The following is a 15,573-nucleotide window of genomic DNA, read 5'->3' as shown; positions in this document are numbered from 1 at the left end:
ACCACCTTACTCTTTTTTGCTATTTCGGGCTTGTTTATCGAAAATGAAAGTAGGTTTTTTATTAATTTCACAGTAATAACTTATCAGTTAAAATTCAATTATACCTTACGGACATTATCTCACATGTGTTGAAATACCAAAGGTGTAAGCAAGTACTTTGGTGCAGGCATTTAATTTGTAGTTTATTTGCAAAATGCCTTAATTTATAAGTATGGATTTAGTTTGCATTGTACAATACAAGGAGCAAATGGTATCACAATTTAGTGGTACAATGGTTCAGTTTTGAACCATCACTGCATGCTGATGCCTTAAGGGTAAACACAGAAAACTTCTGTTGCTTATTTTTTCACTAATTGGCAGTGAAACCCTGTTTATAAAATACAAGTTTAATAATGTTTACTACATAAATTTTTTTGCCTTATGTTTAGGATAGTATTTTAATACAGTAAAACTCGTTAAATACGAACACGGATATAGGAAATTTTTGGATATAGTGAATTTTTTTTAGTCCCCTGGCAAATTCTTAACAAATCTTTGCAAAATTTTACTGTTATAATGAGTTCTGATAAAACAAATTTACAGATATAGCGAACTGATTTTGAGTCCCGTAGAGGTGAATAATAACAAAAATTAACACTTTTATAACGAATTTCTTTACAGTTAAAAAAGTTTGCAATACCATTTTTATAATAGTTTAGATAAATTTCTTTCTATATAATTTTTTGGATTCACAATCCGAAATAAAAAGTATCAAAGTAATGTATTTTTATTTTAAACCTAACTTAGTAAAAAATTATAGACTGGTGAAATAAATCATGTATAGAATGAATTCACTATAGTTATTATTACGAATTCGTTATACGGATATAACGAAGTAAATCCATTGGTCCCTAGGACTCCGCTATAACCGGGTTTTTCTGTACACAAAACAACATGTATTTCTCCAGTATCATTTTAGAATGGTTTCTGTAATAACAGCTATAGCATCCTCCATTATTCATAATATTATTAAATTAAAAAATTCTATTATATGCTTTTACACTCTTTCCACGTGCTACACTTGTATAAACATAATAGGTATGAGTACCACAAGGATTGCATAATGCTTTCTATAAAATTTCCAAGGTGTTCACTTCATACTTTTTATTAATGTAATAATGTACCAATGTATAACTTAGCTTCATTCATCACATATGATTCTCAAGGAAGTTTTTACAACATTCTTTATATAATATGAATTAATTTTTCTAGCCAATCAGATTGCAATTTATAACCAAAAATTAAATTATTTATTTATTTATTTTAATATATAAATTTAAAGGTAATCAAACCAAATCTAAAACATCCAGACCAAGAAGACCATGTCCATTTTGTGGTACAATGGCCTCTCGGCTCACTGACCACATGAAGAGAAAACACAAGATGGAAGAAAGTGTTAAAGCAGCATTGGCATTACCAAAGGAGTTAAGAGACAGAGAATTTCAGAAGATAAAAAAAGAAGGAATTTTTTTAGCAAATAAAAATCTTCTTAAGGAAAAAAATCCAGACTACAGCAAGATTTTAGCAGAGCGAAATCAAGGGAAGGACGCATTGGCTATGTGTTCCCTTTGTAAAGGATTCTATCACAGAAAGATAATTAACAGACATAAGAAAAGGTGTGCTTCTGCAGAAGGTACCACGGACTACCCTGCAACATATAACATCAAACTGGTGAGTCAGCCAAACTTCTCACACTCTTATGTTGAAGAGATTTTAAATCGTTTTCAAGAAAGTGAGATTTCATCTGTCATTCGATCTGATGATTGGATCCAAAGATATGGATATCTATGCTTCCAAAACTTTGAGGGCACTGAGAAGAGAACAGAGAAAAGGTCATCTCTTATGTCTAATCTAAGACGCCTAGCTCGCCTATTTTTGGAGTTTAAACAAATTATTGCAAAGGAAAACCCATCTATAGAATTGAATTCTTGCAGCCAAATGTTTGATAGAGATTTCATTCTCTATATTCAAGAGGCCATTTGCTCTATTACCACAGACAAAGATACAAATGCAGTGAAAAATGGCCTGAAAGTTTCTCTGCGTTATCTCATAAGTGATGTTTGCAAGGTTATGAGAGCAAATTATCTATTAATGAAACAGGATGAAAAAGCAGAAGAAATGGCTAAATTCATCTCTGTTTTACAGCTGATTTGGCCTTCCTTTTTTGCCAGTGCTGAAGAATCAGTAGTAAAAAAGAGACAGTCTGATTTAAGAAGACCAGTAAGACTGCCAAGTGAAAAGGAAATAGAGAAATTAAGAGACTGCACAAAGGAAATTATTGACAGTCTCTCAATAGATATGTATGAGACTTTTGACTATTCAAAATACAGTCAGCTACGAGATGCTGTTGTTTGCAGATTAACCCTGTTTAATGCCAGAAGAGGGGGCGAGCCAAGCAGAATGACAGTCAAAGATTGGGAAGATGCCCTCCAAGGTGTATGGATAGATCAAACAAAGGTAGAACATGTTGAAGATGATATAGAAAAAAAGCTGTTGTGCGAAAACAAAATTGCTTACATACATGCTTCAAAGGTAACCAAGCTAGTGCCACTTCTCATACCAAAAGACTGTTGGCAAGCAATGAAAATTTTAACAGATTATGAAGTACGCAGAGGAGCAGAAATTAATGAGGACAATACATATGCATTTCCAAACATAAAGCATTCAAAAAATCATGCCTCAGGGTGGGTTGCTGTTAACAATTTATGCAAAAAAGCAGGACTGGAGCGCAATATAAGTGCAACAGATATGAGGCACTATGTTGCAACATCATATGCTCTCTTAGATGTACCACCAAATGAGAGAGAAATGTTTTATAAACATCTTGGACATTCAAAACAAATGAATGAAAATGTTTACCAGTGCCCTCCGGCAATGAAAACAATAACACAAGTTGGAAAATTTCTAAATCAGTTGGAAGGCAACTTTTGTACATGTAAGTTTGTTATTCATAGATTTTATAAAATTAAAATCCACTATCTCTATTTACAGTTAAACAGCAATTATTTATTTTGATAAAATTTGATAAAATCATGTAAATGCAATTATATCATGAACTTAGTGACGGTTTTCATGCTAATGTTTTTAATTGTAATGATGATATTGATTAAATTTCAATGACATATTTTACAGCCATTTCAAGCTCTAAGAGTTCAGGTGCCAGGGAGGTTGAAGTCGAAGTTCTTTCAGGTATGTTTGATTTATTGATGAATTAATTTCAAAAAATTAAAAAAAATATAGAAGCATGGAACATTAAAAATATAATTTTCTCTCATTTCTCCCTCCTGTAGATTTTTAGGTCACCTGAATGACTCAGATGACCAATTGCAATTGTTGTCGTGCTTCATGCGGTGTGTGGGGTTAATATCACTTTTTAGCTCGCCTGAGATGAAAGCTCAAGTGAGCTTTTCTGATCACTTTTTTGGAACAAAGCATCAATTTCAAACAAACTTGAAACAAAGCATCATTGCATTAAGGGGATTCAAGGTTGCGAAAATTAAGGGTCACACTTTCTTTCAAGGGGAGATAATTAGGATTTATTGAAAACTTGCTGATATTTTTCAAAAATCTTCTTCTCAAAAACCATTTGGCCAGAAAAGCTAAAACTTGTGTGAAAGCATCCTCAGATAGTGTAGATTCAAGTTTGTTCAAATCATGGTCTCTGTGGGTAAGGTGGGGGGCCACTATGGGGGGTCAAAGTTTTACATAGAATGTATAAAGTAAATCTTTAAAATATTTCTTCTCAGAAACCAATCAACCAGAAAAGCTGAAACTTGTGTGGAAACATCGTCATGTAGTGTAAATTTTCAGTTGTGAAAATCATTACCCCCAGGGGTAGGGTGGGGCCACAATGGCAGGTTGACCTTTTAAATAGGAAAAAATAGTGTAAATCTTTTAAAATCTTCTTCTATAAACCATTTGGCCAGAAAAGCTGAAACTTGTGTGGAAGCATCCTCAGATTGTGTAGATTCAAGTTTGTTCAAATAATGGTTCCCATGGTAAGGTGGGGCCACATTTGGGGGTTAAAGTTTTACAAAGAGTTAATCTTTAAAATCTTAATCAGCCAGGAAAGCTGAAACTTGTTAGGAAGCAATCTTATATATATAATAAAGATACAAATTTGTGAAAATCATGACCTTGGGGGTGGGGTGGGGCCACAATGGGTAGTTGAAATTTCACATAGGAATATAAAGTGTAAATCTTTAAAAATCATCTTCTTAAAAAAGTAATAAGCCAGGAAAGCTGAAACTTGTGTAGAAGCATCCTCAGGTAGGGTAAATTCAAGTTTGTTCAAATCACGAACCCCAGCAGTGGATCACAATATGGGTGTGGCAAAAATATGCATAGAAATGTAGATAAATTTTTTTTTAAATATCTCTTCTAAAAACCACTTGCCTTGAAAAGCTGTAACTTTACTGAAAGCAACCTCAGATAATATAGATTTAAATTCTTTCAAATTAAAATCTTGAGGAGTAGGGTGGGGCCACATTGGGATTCCAATTTTCCAAAGGAAAATATTTTGATTACTCACAAAAAATGAAATGTTATTATGTATGGTTTTACTTATATGCAAGCATTTTGACATATATTGCAGATTCTTTCAAATTGTTTAGACTTGACCCCTGGACAAATCTTGGGCCTCACAAGGGGTTCAGAGTTTGATGTAGGTTTATATCCCATACATAAACAATTGTTTAGGATCGTTTTGAGAACTGCAATGCTCAAAAGGTGATATAGCTATAAAATCATCCTATTAGAGAAGGGACTTGATTGTAAACATAAGAATATCCAAGGTAAAAAAAATGGACTTTAATTTACACAGGACCTTCAAATAAACTACATTGTCCAGATAGTTTCCAAATGACTCTGTTAAGCTGATTTTATCATTATGATACCTATTGTTGCTCAGGTGAGCGATGTGGCCCATGGGCCTCTTGTTTGTGTCTGAGGTTGATATCACTTGACATAGGTCCACATAACCACATATCAATAGTGCAATGAGATCCATAATAGTTGCTTTATATAATCACTTGCAGCACATTTAGGCCTAGGTCAAGAAATTTGTATGTAAATACAAAAAAGTTAATGAATTATACATCATGACATTAAAATAATCAACAGTCCTTTAAAATACTTAATGCATCAATTACGAATGCAAGCTATCCCTATTTTAATAATTGATGCCAACATATGACATTTGATATATAATAACACCGTCTTCGATCCACACATTGAAAAAAATGAGAGGCAGATCTCAGTGAACAGCTTACTATGAGGTGATCTGTCTCTTGATAATGCACAAAGTGAACAGATAGTAGGCTTTCAATAACAGTGTACAACAAAAATTAAAGATTACTGTAGATAAACCAATTATGATTGAAGAACATTTCGCACATTATTATCTCTAATATTCCATATTTAATGATGACCATTGGTAGTTTGTCTTTACAATACTTATTTTAAGCTCACCGAGACGAAGTCAAGGAGAGCTTATGCTATACCCTCGGCGTCGGCGGTGGCGTCGGCGTCGGCGTCCGGACCTGGTTAAAGTTTTTGTTGCAGGTCCTGTATCTACTTAGCTATTACTTGTCCTATCTTCACCAAACTTGCATGGATGATGCATCTGGACCTACTTATGGACTTGAAAGACTTGGATGCTGAATCTGGGTCCTAAATTTCAGATGCTGGAGGAGGTTAAGGTTGTTGGACCAGGTTAAAGTTTTTGTTGCAGGTGCCCTTTGATAGCAGTATCTTAGTTACTGCTGGTCTGTACTTCACCAAACTTGCATGGATGGTGTGCCTTATGATACTGATGCACCAGACAGGCTTGAGTGCTGAATCTGAGCTATAGGTTTCGGATGCTGGAGGAGGTTAAGGTTTTTGGAGCAGGTTAAAGTTTTTGTTGAGGGTGCCCATTGATAGCAATATCTAAGTTACTACTGGTCCTAACTTCACTAAACTTGTATGGATGATGCGTCTTATGATACTGATGCACCTGACAAGCTTGAATGCTGAATCTGAGCAATAGGTTTCGGATGCTGGAAGAGGTTAAGGTTTTTAGAGCTGGTTAAAGTTTTTGTTGCAGGTGCCCTCTGATGATTAATCTTAGTTACTACTGGTCCTAACTTCACCAAACTTGTATGGATGGTGCGTCTTATGATACTGATGCACCTGACAAGCTTGAATGCTGAATCTGAGCAATAGGTTTCGGATGCTGGAAGAGGTTAAGGTTTTTAGAGCTGGTTAAGTTTTTGTTGCAGGTGCCCTCTGATGATTATATCTTAGTTACTACTGGTCCTAACTTCACCAAACTTGTATGGATGGTGCGTCTTATGATACTGATGCACCCGACAAGCTTGAATGCTGAATCTGAGCAATAGGTTTTGGATGCTGGAGGAGGTTAAGGTTTTAAGAGCTGGTTAGATAAAGTTTTTGAAACAGGTGCCCTCTGATGATGATATCTTAGTTATTACTTGTCCTTACTTCACCAGACTTCCATGGATGGTGTGTCTTATGATACTGATGCACCTGACAGGCTTGAATGCATAGTCTGGTTTCGGATGCTGGATAAAGTTAAGTTTTTAGGAACAGGTCACATGTTTAATAGATGATAGTACTATTTCAAACTTGCATAGTTGATTTAACTGTAATATGAATGAATCGCAGAGGAAGCTTCAGATGCAGAGCTTGATCTCCATTATCAAGGATGCTAAAAAATAAATCTTAGTTATTACTGGTCCTAACTTCACCAAACTTGAATGGATGGTGTGTCTTATGATACAGATGCACCTGACAGGCATGGAAGCTGAATCTGAGCCATAGGTTGCGGATGCTGGAGGAAGTTAAGGTTTTAATTGCTAGTGCCCTCTGATGATGCTATATTAGTTATTACTGGTCCAAACTTCACCAAAATTGCATGGATGATGCGTCTTATGATACAAATGCACCTGATGGGCTTGAATGCTGAATCTGAGCAATAGGTTTCGGATGCTGGATGAGGTTTAGTTTTTTGGAACAGGTCACATGTTTTATAGATGATAGCTTGCATAGTTGATTTAACTTTATTATAAATTAAATGCAGAGGTTGCTTCAGAAGCAGAGCCTGATCTCCATTATCAAGGATGCTAAAGAAATCTCCTACCTCACTCAAACCAGCTCGATAGATAGATGTGTTTGTTGATAAATGATATAACATGATTCCTATGATAAAGTATTGTATGATATGAAACAATATTGTTTGATATGATACAATATGATATCATATGTTATATTATAAAAACTTATACGATACGATATGATATTGTATCAATTTTTTTGATATTTTATGATATGATTATGTATCATGATATTGTTATGTATAGTATTGTATATTATGATACAATATTGTATAATATTATATTGTATTTTTAATTTATTATTTTATCACATGATACAATAACATAAGATATTGCAAATTATTATGCCTTCTGTCAGTTTGTCACTATATATTCAATACTCATCTATTTTCGCATAGTATCAAAGGATTTATATAGCGTAAGCATACTATGCCGAAATAGAGCACGGCGAATATTTTCAACGAAAATCTGTCAAGCTCCGACAGCGGGATTCGAACTCACGACGCTAAAATCATAGAATCTAGCATGAAGTCCAACGCGTTACCGCTACGCTAAATTAACCGTTATTATGATAACCGGTATTTAGGTATATAAAACGTAGATATGTACGACTGACATCAAGCAATTAAAATTATTCATTTTTCCAAAAAAAAATTCATTATTGACGGTAATTTTAAAGTTAAAGTTTCATATAAACTTTTGAACAATTTTTCAAAGAAATTCTACATGAGAATCACAAAAACGCTTTTTTAAATGACGCTTGATAAAGAATGTTCAAGAAAAAAATTCACTGAGATTTCGTCTGCTAAACATTTCGAGTTTTCTCGGTAAGGCCAAACGTCTCTCTATTTCTTGAAAAGAACATAAATCTTTGTTGACTTTTTATTGTACAACAACTTGTTGATTAAATAAACAATCAAATCAATTGATTACACGTAATTTGAAAAACAACAACAAACGCTTGCTTTTCCGGTGATTATTTTAAGGGACTTGTCAACACTCGAACGTCAGAGCTACTTATAGCAAAGCACGTCAGTATATTTAACAGTCGGCATAATAATAACAATAGTGTTGTGTTGTGCATGTACTATGTCTAAATAGTAGTCAGGGTTTGATACATAGTGCACTTGCCTCCGGCTCGTGCACCATGTATCAAACCCTGACTACTATTTAGGCATAGTACATGCACAACACAACACTATTATATAAATATTATATTGTATTCTATGATACAATATTGTATATTCTATAATATTGTATCATACAATATTGTATAATATGATATTGGTTTCAGTAATATAGAATTATATCACATGAAATTGTATTATATGATATTGTAATATTATATAATATTGTATCATACGATATTGTATAATATGATATTGGTTTATATGATATATTATCATATCACATGAAATTGTATTATATGATATTGTAAAATATTTTATTGTGTCATATGATGCAATATGTATAATATAATAATGTATTTTATAATATTTTACCATATCACATAATATTGTATCATTTGATAAGATACAATGTTGGAATCAAATTATACCCTCATGTAAATTTTTTGCTGAAACATATATGAATTTCTTGCTGATTTTGTCCTGAATATTATCTGAAATTTTTCTGAATTCTATATCTGAAATCTGACTGAAATTGGAACATTCCAGACAGATTTCAGAAAGTGCTGAACAAAAAATCAGCAAAAATTTCAGCAATATTTCAGTATTTTTTCAGCAAATAATACAATTCTGAAATCTGTCTGAATTTGGAACATTCCAGACAGTTTTCAGCATTCAGCAAAGTTCAGAAAATTTTCCAGCAATTACTCAGCAATGTTTCAGCAGTATTTAAGACACAATTCAGCAACAAATCAATATTTCTTCAGCACAATTTCAGTGCTGTTTCAGCAATATTGCAGCAAATTTTCAGTAAAATAACAGCATCTTTTAAGAAAATTTTCAGCAATATTACAGAACCTTATCAGCGAATATTCATCACTATTTCAGCACTATTCTATTACCTCTGTAATCTATCAAAAATGAAAAGAAGTACAAATGAATAGGATTTTCAAGCAAATTAAATTTATTCATATTTTTCTAAATATACATTTTTCCCACATCACTTATCTGCCTCTCCCTGAAACTTCTTTAAATGTCCTAATGCTTCTTGTGCAGTTTGATTTTTTTTACCATCCTGAAACAGAAATACAGGAATTTATGATTTAATTAACATGCAAGATTTTACATGTTTTCTGATAATCATAATGCTATTTTTTTAATTAAGAGATTTATTAACCTTTAATGCAAATTTATACCTGCAAATTAGAATATACATGTGCAATATAAATATACATTCCATTTTTTTCTCACCTTTATCATCGTTATTTTGGGAACAGTTTTTGCAGGTCTCAGCTTCCCTATTTTTTTTCTGCATATGATCAGCAACTATGAGTGGTGCAAAAAACAATCTATATACAATGTAAAGTTCCTATGCATCATAAATTACATGAGATTACAGCTTGGCATATTTCATTAAATCATAAGACTTATTTGTAGCATAACATTAGAATGTGTGTAGATTACAAACATTGTTTACAATTCAATCATTAAATTATCTTTAAATACAAAAAAACAACATTTATCATGAATAAAAATCTCCATATATCAATTAATGGCTTTTAATCTATAGTGTATCCTACCTCTTTTAGAAATATCCCGCTATAAAACATCAATTGATGTATAAATCCTTGAATTTTCAAATCCGTCTGCTTGTAGCTCCCATCAAAAGTGCGTCATCATTGGGCGGAAATGACGTAGTGTATGCAAAACAACTCGATGATAATCCGATATAATTCCGGATTAAAAATAAGTTAATCATTTACAGTTGGTTTAAATATATGCAAAACTATTATAAACACCTGGGAAATTGAATCAAATAGCTTTAAAAGCAGACATAGAACTGTCAGAAACTAGTTATCTTTTAATAGTACTCAAGTTGTTACTATTTAATTTCACCCCTCCCCAATTTTTTGTTTAATTTTATTTTTAATTCATTTTGGTAACATTGAAAACAAAACGTTCGCATCCTAGTTTGTTGCTATAATTTGTATTGTAATTTTGATAAAAAAAAATCTTCGTTTTGATGTAATAGAATGACTTTTATGTAATGAAGTTCAGTGAGCTTTATGTAACGGTGACGAATTGCTTCGATACCTCATTAACAATGGCGGACACTTCAAAGTCCGAGCGAAGTTGCAGGTTGAGTGCAGGTGTTTTTGCAGATAAGAAATGAATGATTTTGTGAATGGACCTTTGGGAAATGTCAAGAAACAGTTTTATTACGTGTCTGTTAAATGCTCATTAGTTTTTTGCTACAGCAATGCCAATCGCTCGTAAACGAAATTTTGTGTTTCAACTTGCACACTAAATAAACGAGGTAAACAATCACTCCTGAAACAAATTATATACTGTAGTATTAACTTGTATATCTGCTAGAGAGAACTAAGTTACAAAGAGGAGCTATAATGGTATAACTGTCATTACAACAGTTTGTAGTTCTGATTGGTTTGTATAGTAGCAACTTCTGAAATGTTTGAGCTAATTATTAAATTAGTAAAATTATGGTACACATTGATACGTGAATTCACACATTTTCAGCGCCATTTGAAATAATCTGTTAAGTTTTTTTGTTTATTTAAATGAAATATTGGTGAAATTTAATTCTTTTCTGAAAAGTGCATCAGTTTGGAATGCCGGTATTCAATTGCAGACATATTTCAGCATTTAAATAGCATTGAATTTCATATTTATAAGAATTGATCAGCATCAAAATTCCAACAGATTTTAAACAATTGTTTCAGACAAAAAATTACATTAGGATTATGGTAATGCTTAATATAGAGTATTTCAGCAATATTTAGAAAAGTTTAGACTGTTTCAGCAATATTCAGAATAGTTCAGACTGTTTTAGCACTATACAGATAGAGTTCAGACTGTTTCAGCAATTTTCAAAGCAGTTCAGATTTTTCAGACAAATTCAGAACAATTCAGATTTTTCAGACAGTTCAGCAATATTGCTGAAATGTGTTCAGAACTGGTTCAGAGGCACAAAATGGTAGTAAGCAATTTTTCAGATATGATTCAGATATATTTCAGTGAATTTAAGGAAATTTTCAGAAAATTTTTTTCATGAGGGTATTGTATTATATGATATAATTAAGAAATGAACTCAATGTCTACCCAAGTTATACTCGTATAACCTGGGTTGGGGCAATTTACGCTTTATAATCCGCGAAGCGGATTATAAAAAAGCGTAAATTGCTCCATCCCAGGTTATACGAGTATAACTTGGGTAGATATTGAGTTCATTCCTTATAATTTAATTTTCTGGAATTTGCTGTACAAATTGAGTCCGTTTTACTTTTAAAAACGATATAAATTTGTTCAAAATTCAAACGTAACGTCAAGTGAATTAGTACGTTGGTGCATTGTGACGTGTCTTGTGACGTGCAAACCAGGTTATACAAATTTAACTAAATTTTTCTATCCAATCAAATGCCGCATTACAACCATAATTAAATTATTATCATATAATGTATCAAATATGTTTCAGTGTCATTCAATACAATATCATTCTATATTATACAATATAATATCATGTTTCAGTGTTATGATGTATTATGTAATATGATATTGTAATATAATACTTTATTGTATTATATTTTATGATATTGTATTATGTGATCAAATACAATAAGGTATAACACAATACAATGTCATATCATACATTACAATATCAAATCTCATTATTGTTTATTACGGTATTTTATTTATTTAAGAAATGAACTCAATGTCTACCCAAGTTATACGAGTATAACCTGGGTTGGGGCAATTTACGCTTTATAATCCGCGAAGCGGATTATAAAAAAAGCGTAAATTGCTCCAACCCAGGTTATACGAGTATAACTTGGGTAGATATTGAGTTCATTCCTTATAATTTAATTTTCTGGAATTTGCTGTACAAATTGAGTCCGTTTTATTTTAAAAATGATATCAATCTGTTCAAAATTCAAACGTAACGTCAAGTGAATTAGTACTTTGGTGCATTGTGACGTGTCTTGTGACGTGCAAACCAGGTTATACAAATTTAACTAAATTTTTCTATCCAATCAAATGCCGCGTTACAACCAGAATTAAATTATTATATGATATATATTATATTAGAAATATGACATGATGCAATATTTAATTTTATATCATTGTATTGATTAACATATTAACATATGATTATCATAAAAAAATTTATCAGATGATATACGATATTTTGTCAAAACAGAATCCATGAATATCCAAGATCATAAAGTATGATTTTCATATAAAATGATAAAGGTGGTCTTATGAAGGTGATGTCTCATAAGGGTGATGCTCCGTCTTGGTGAGCTTAGTAATCTATGATTACCTATGTTTGTTGATACTGCCGATTCACAATCTGCAGATGCGCTATTGCATTGATATCGTAAAAGAGCGAATGTCAGGTGGTGTACTTTCAGCCAATGAAAATGATTGTCTTATATGTCACAGCCGCTATTTGATGTTAACACAAATCGTTGTTGTTGATGAATAAACAACTCAGCTGTTTGGGTTTGTGTAATTTATATTTTTCAATATATAGAATTGATGGTGACCTGTAACAATTATTACATAAATAAATATAATAATATACACACTCACACAACTAAGATTCACGCATTAAATATATTTTAAGATGTTTTAATATTATTAATTTATGTTTTAAATAATTAATTATTTTAACAGATAAATTAGGCAACTGCGGTAAATGAACTTATCGAAATGACAGATATTTTATATTACTATTATGAAATAGATAATATAATCTTGGAGAAGGAGATAAACTCTCTGGGAGTGAAGTGTGTTAGATTAAGGAATTGGCGCCAAGCATGCACACTTAAATGTAAAACTTGTAAAACCACTCATTCACTATTTCTTAAATATCAACCAATCATACAACTCTTACATGACCCATTAACACCTTTGACCTTTCACACTCCAAACTCAACCAATGAACGTAAAACACCATGAATATGAATAAAATGTGGAAATGTAGTAAATTCCAGTGATCTGTAATTCACTATGTTTAGAGATGAAGATTAAAATGATATATGAATATTGTTGCAATATAAATAAATTTATTAAAATAAATATTAAATCAATGAATAATTCACACTGTGACATATATATTTTTTATTTTTATTCCTTTAAAGCTATTTTTACCTTTGTTTTGGGGGAGGAGGGGGTATACTGTTTTACTCGTGTGTGTGTTTGTCTGCAAATTTTTGTCGAAGATTTCACAGCATCAATCAGGCATCATCTTCCTGTTATATGAAGACCTTATTTATTTTTAGGCTAAATATTCAAATCAATTTTTTTCATGACTTCTCAGCAATTAGCTTCACATGAAAATTGAAACCTTTGCACGCCGCGCGCAATGCTACCATTTTTTAGTTCAAAATCTACCTATTTTTCATCACTGGAGGTTAACATGTATGTTAAAATGGAAAGCCACTTCAGATTTCTTGAATCTTAAAGTTTTGTGGAAGTTCCCCTAAATTCCCTGGCAAGGTTTACCCGTGGATTAAGATGTTATGCTCAACTCAACTCACAAGCAGTATATTCTATCCCGTTGATGTCTGATTAAAATGATCTCCATTATGCATGCGTATTATAGTTTTAACCAGACTGATCCCTTGAAGGACCCTTCTATCCATGCTGGGGAAAGGTCCTTATCACACCCACCCACCCACCCACACACACCCTTTAAGAACAACCTGCCTAAAGAGAAAGTTACACAAATGACAACCATCTTTTAAATGTTTTTATTGAATTTTACAGAATTTATTGAATTAATGGCACCAGGTATTTCATTGCCGGACGTTCTAAACTTTTACACCAAAATTGATGAGGAACATGTGACTGTTGACCCAGAGGAGTTAGAGGAGAGAAGACATCTAGTTTTAAATAAAGATGTTCAATGCCAAGCAAAACAATTTTTTACAGAGGATGCCTGGCTAGGCATTATGAATACACTCAAAATGCTAGCTGCAGATACTGGTAAGCTTTTTTTGGTGAATTTTAAGTTAAATTCTATATATTAATTTACAGATACTTTTAGTTGACTGTCAAAAAATTATGTTATTAAAGATTAAGATATACATGTATTGTGTCTGAAAAAGTGATAAATTGTCAGGTGCTCAAGAAATGCCATGTTGATATACATTTTTTTCTTTCCTCTGTTTTTTTAAGAGAACAAAATTCAAAAGCAAAGCAAAACATCCTCATCAGGTAATTTTTTCTTTATAATATGTTTTACGGTGCTATCGTTCTGGCGAGCGCAGCAAGAATTACACATACCTTGCATCATTGTCAACTTATATAACGAACGTCAAAGAATTTTTGAGAGAGTATTGCTCTACAATAAGTATGCCAAAGGTACTAATTTTAATGGTTATGATACATACAGCACAACCCCCTTCCCAGAGAGAGAGAGAGAGAGAGAGAGAGAGAGAGAGAGATGGAGCCTGGTACCTGTTTGTAAGTGTGTAATTTCCCACTTTTAAATTTAATGGTCTGACTATATGCAATATCTACATAATTTTTTAAACTGCTTATTTTTTCATTTTATTCCTTTTTATCTAGTTCAAAATGTCCTATTGTTTATTTAAATCCTCCCTACTTATGCATGCACAATTAGCTTAAAAATGGATCCATATGACAGTAAAGTATGACTCTTGCTAATATATATACATAAAATCTCTATATTAAAAAAAATTAATAATAATCATATGTCAATGAGGCAGGTATCGCAGTCTATACTGAAATAGCTAGTACACGCATTACAGATGTTTGATCCACCTCTAAATTTATCGCGGGAAATATAGCGTGAGTGGACTGTGACGTCATCCGTGACTTTGTTCGTCTTTGTTTACGTTTCTTGACTCAATATGGAGGTATGGAAGCATGTAACAAATCTTTTGAGTCTCGCCAAAGCATATGCGGTACTCAAAACGTGTCTTCAAACTTTAAGTCACTGTAAATTACGAGTTAAAAGTCGGCCATTTTTGGCATAGCACCACGGGTGAAAACATTAGAGAGCATTATGGGACGTAGACAAAAAATTTTGTTTGATGAACTGTAGGTTTAGCTCGTTCTTTTTCCCGCGCACACTGGTTCTTAGAGCTCGCTCCGCTCGCTATAAAAATTGTGACACCTGGACCAATACTAAGGCTGCAAGAGGGGTTCAAAGTTTAAAATAGAAATATATAGGGAAAATCTTTAAAAAGCTTTTTCTCAAGAACTACAATCCTCCAATTTTCCTAAAATTATAGCTTTCATTG

General features: G+C 32.4%; 1 long non-coding RNA gene and 2 pseudogenes across 1 annotated transcript; 2 read left to right on the top strand and 1 right to left on the bottom strand.

Annotated features, from left to right (window-relative positions):
- The window catches only part of LOC128183616 (deleted in malignant brain tumors 1 protein-like), a 492,435-nt pseudogene that overhangs the window by 177,952 nt on the left and 298,910 nt on the right, over positions 1–15,573 (top strand).
- Positions 1–15,573, top strand: part of LOC128183435 (uncharacterized) — an 82,169-nt pseudogene that overhangs the window by 57,877 nt on the left and 8,719 nt on the right.
- LOC128183451 (uncharacterized) lies at positions 9,223–11,349 on the bottom strand. Its single transcript, XR_008243603.1, has 2 exons — positions 9,533–11,349; positions 9,223–9,356 (listed from the first exon to the last, which is right to left on the bottom strand). It is a non-coding gene; the product is annotated as an uncharacterized LOC128183451 (long non-coding RNA).

Source organism: Crassostrea angulata, chromosome 5 (assembly GCF_025612915.1).
Source record: "Crassostrea angulata isolate pt1a10 chromosome 5, ASM2561291v2, whole genome shotgun sequence".
Lineage (NCBI taxonomy): Eukaryota > Metazoa > Mollusca > Bivalvia > Ostreida > Ostreidae > Magallana > Magallana angulata.
This window is presented reverse-complemented; position numbering and strand designations above follow the sequence as displayed.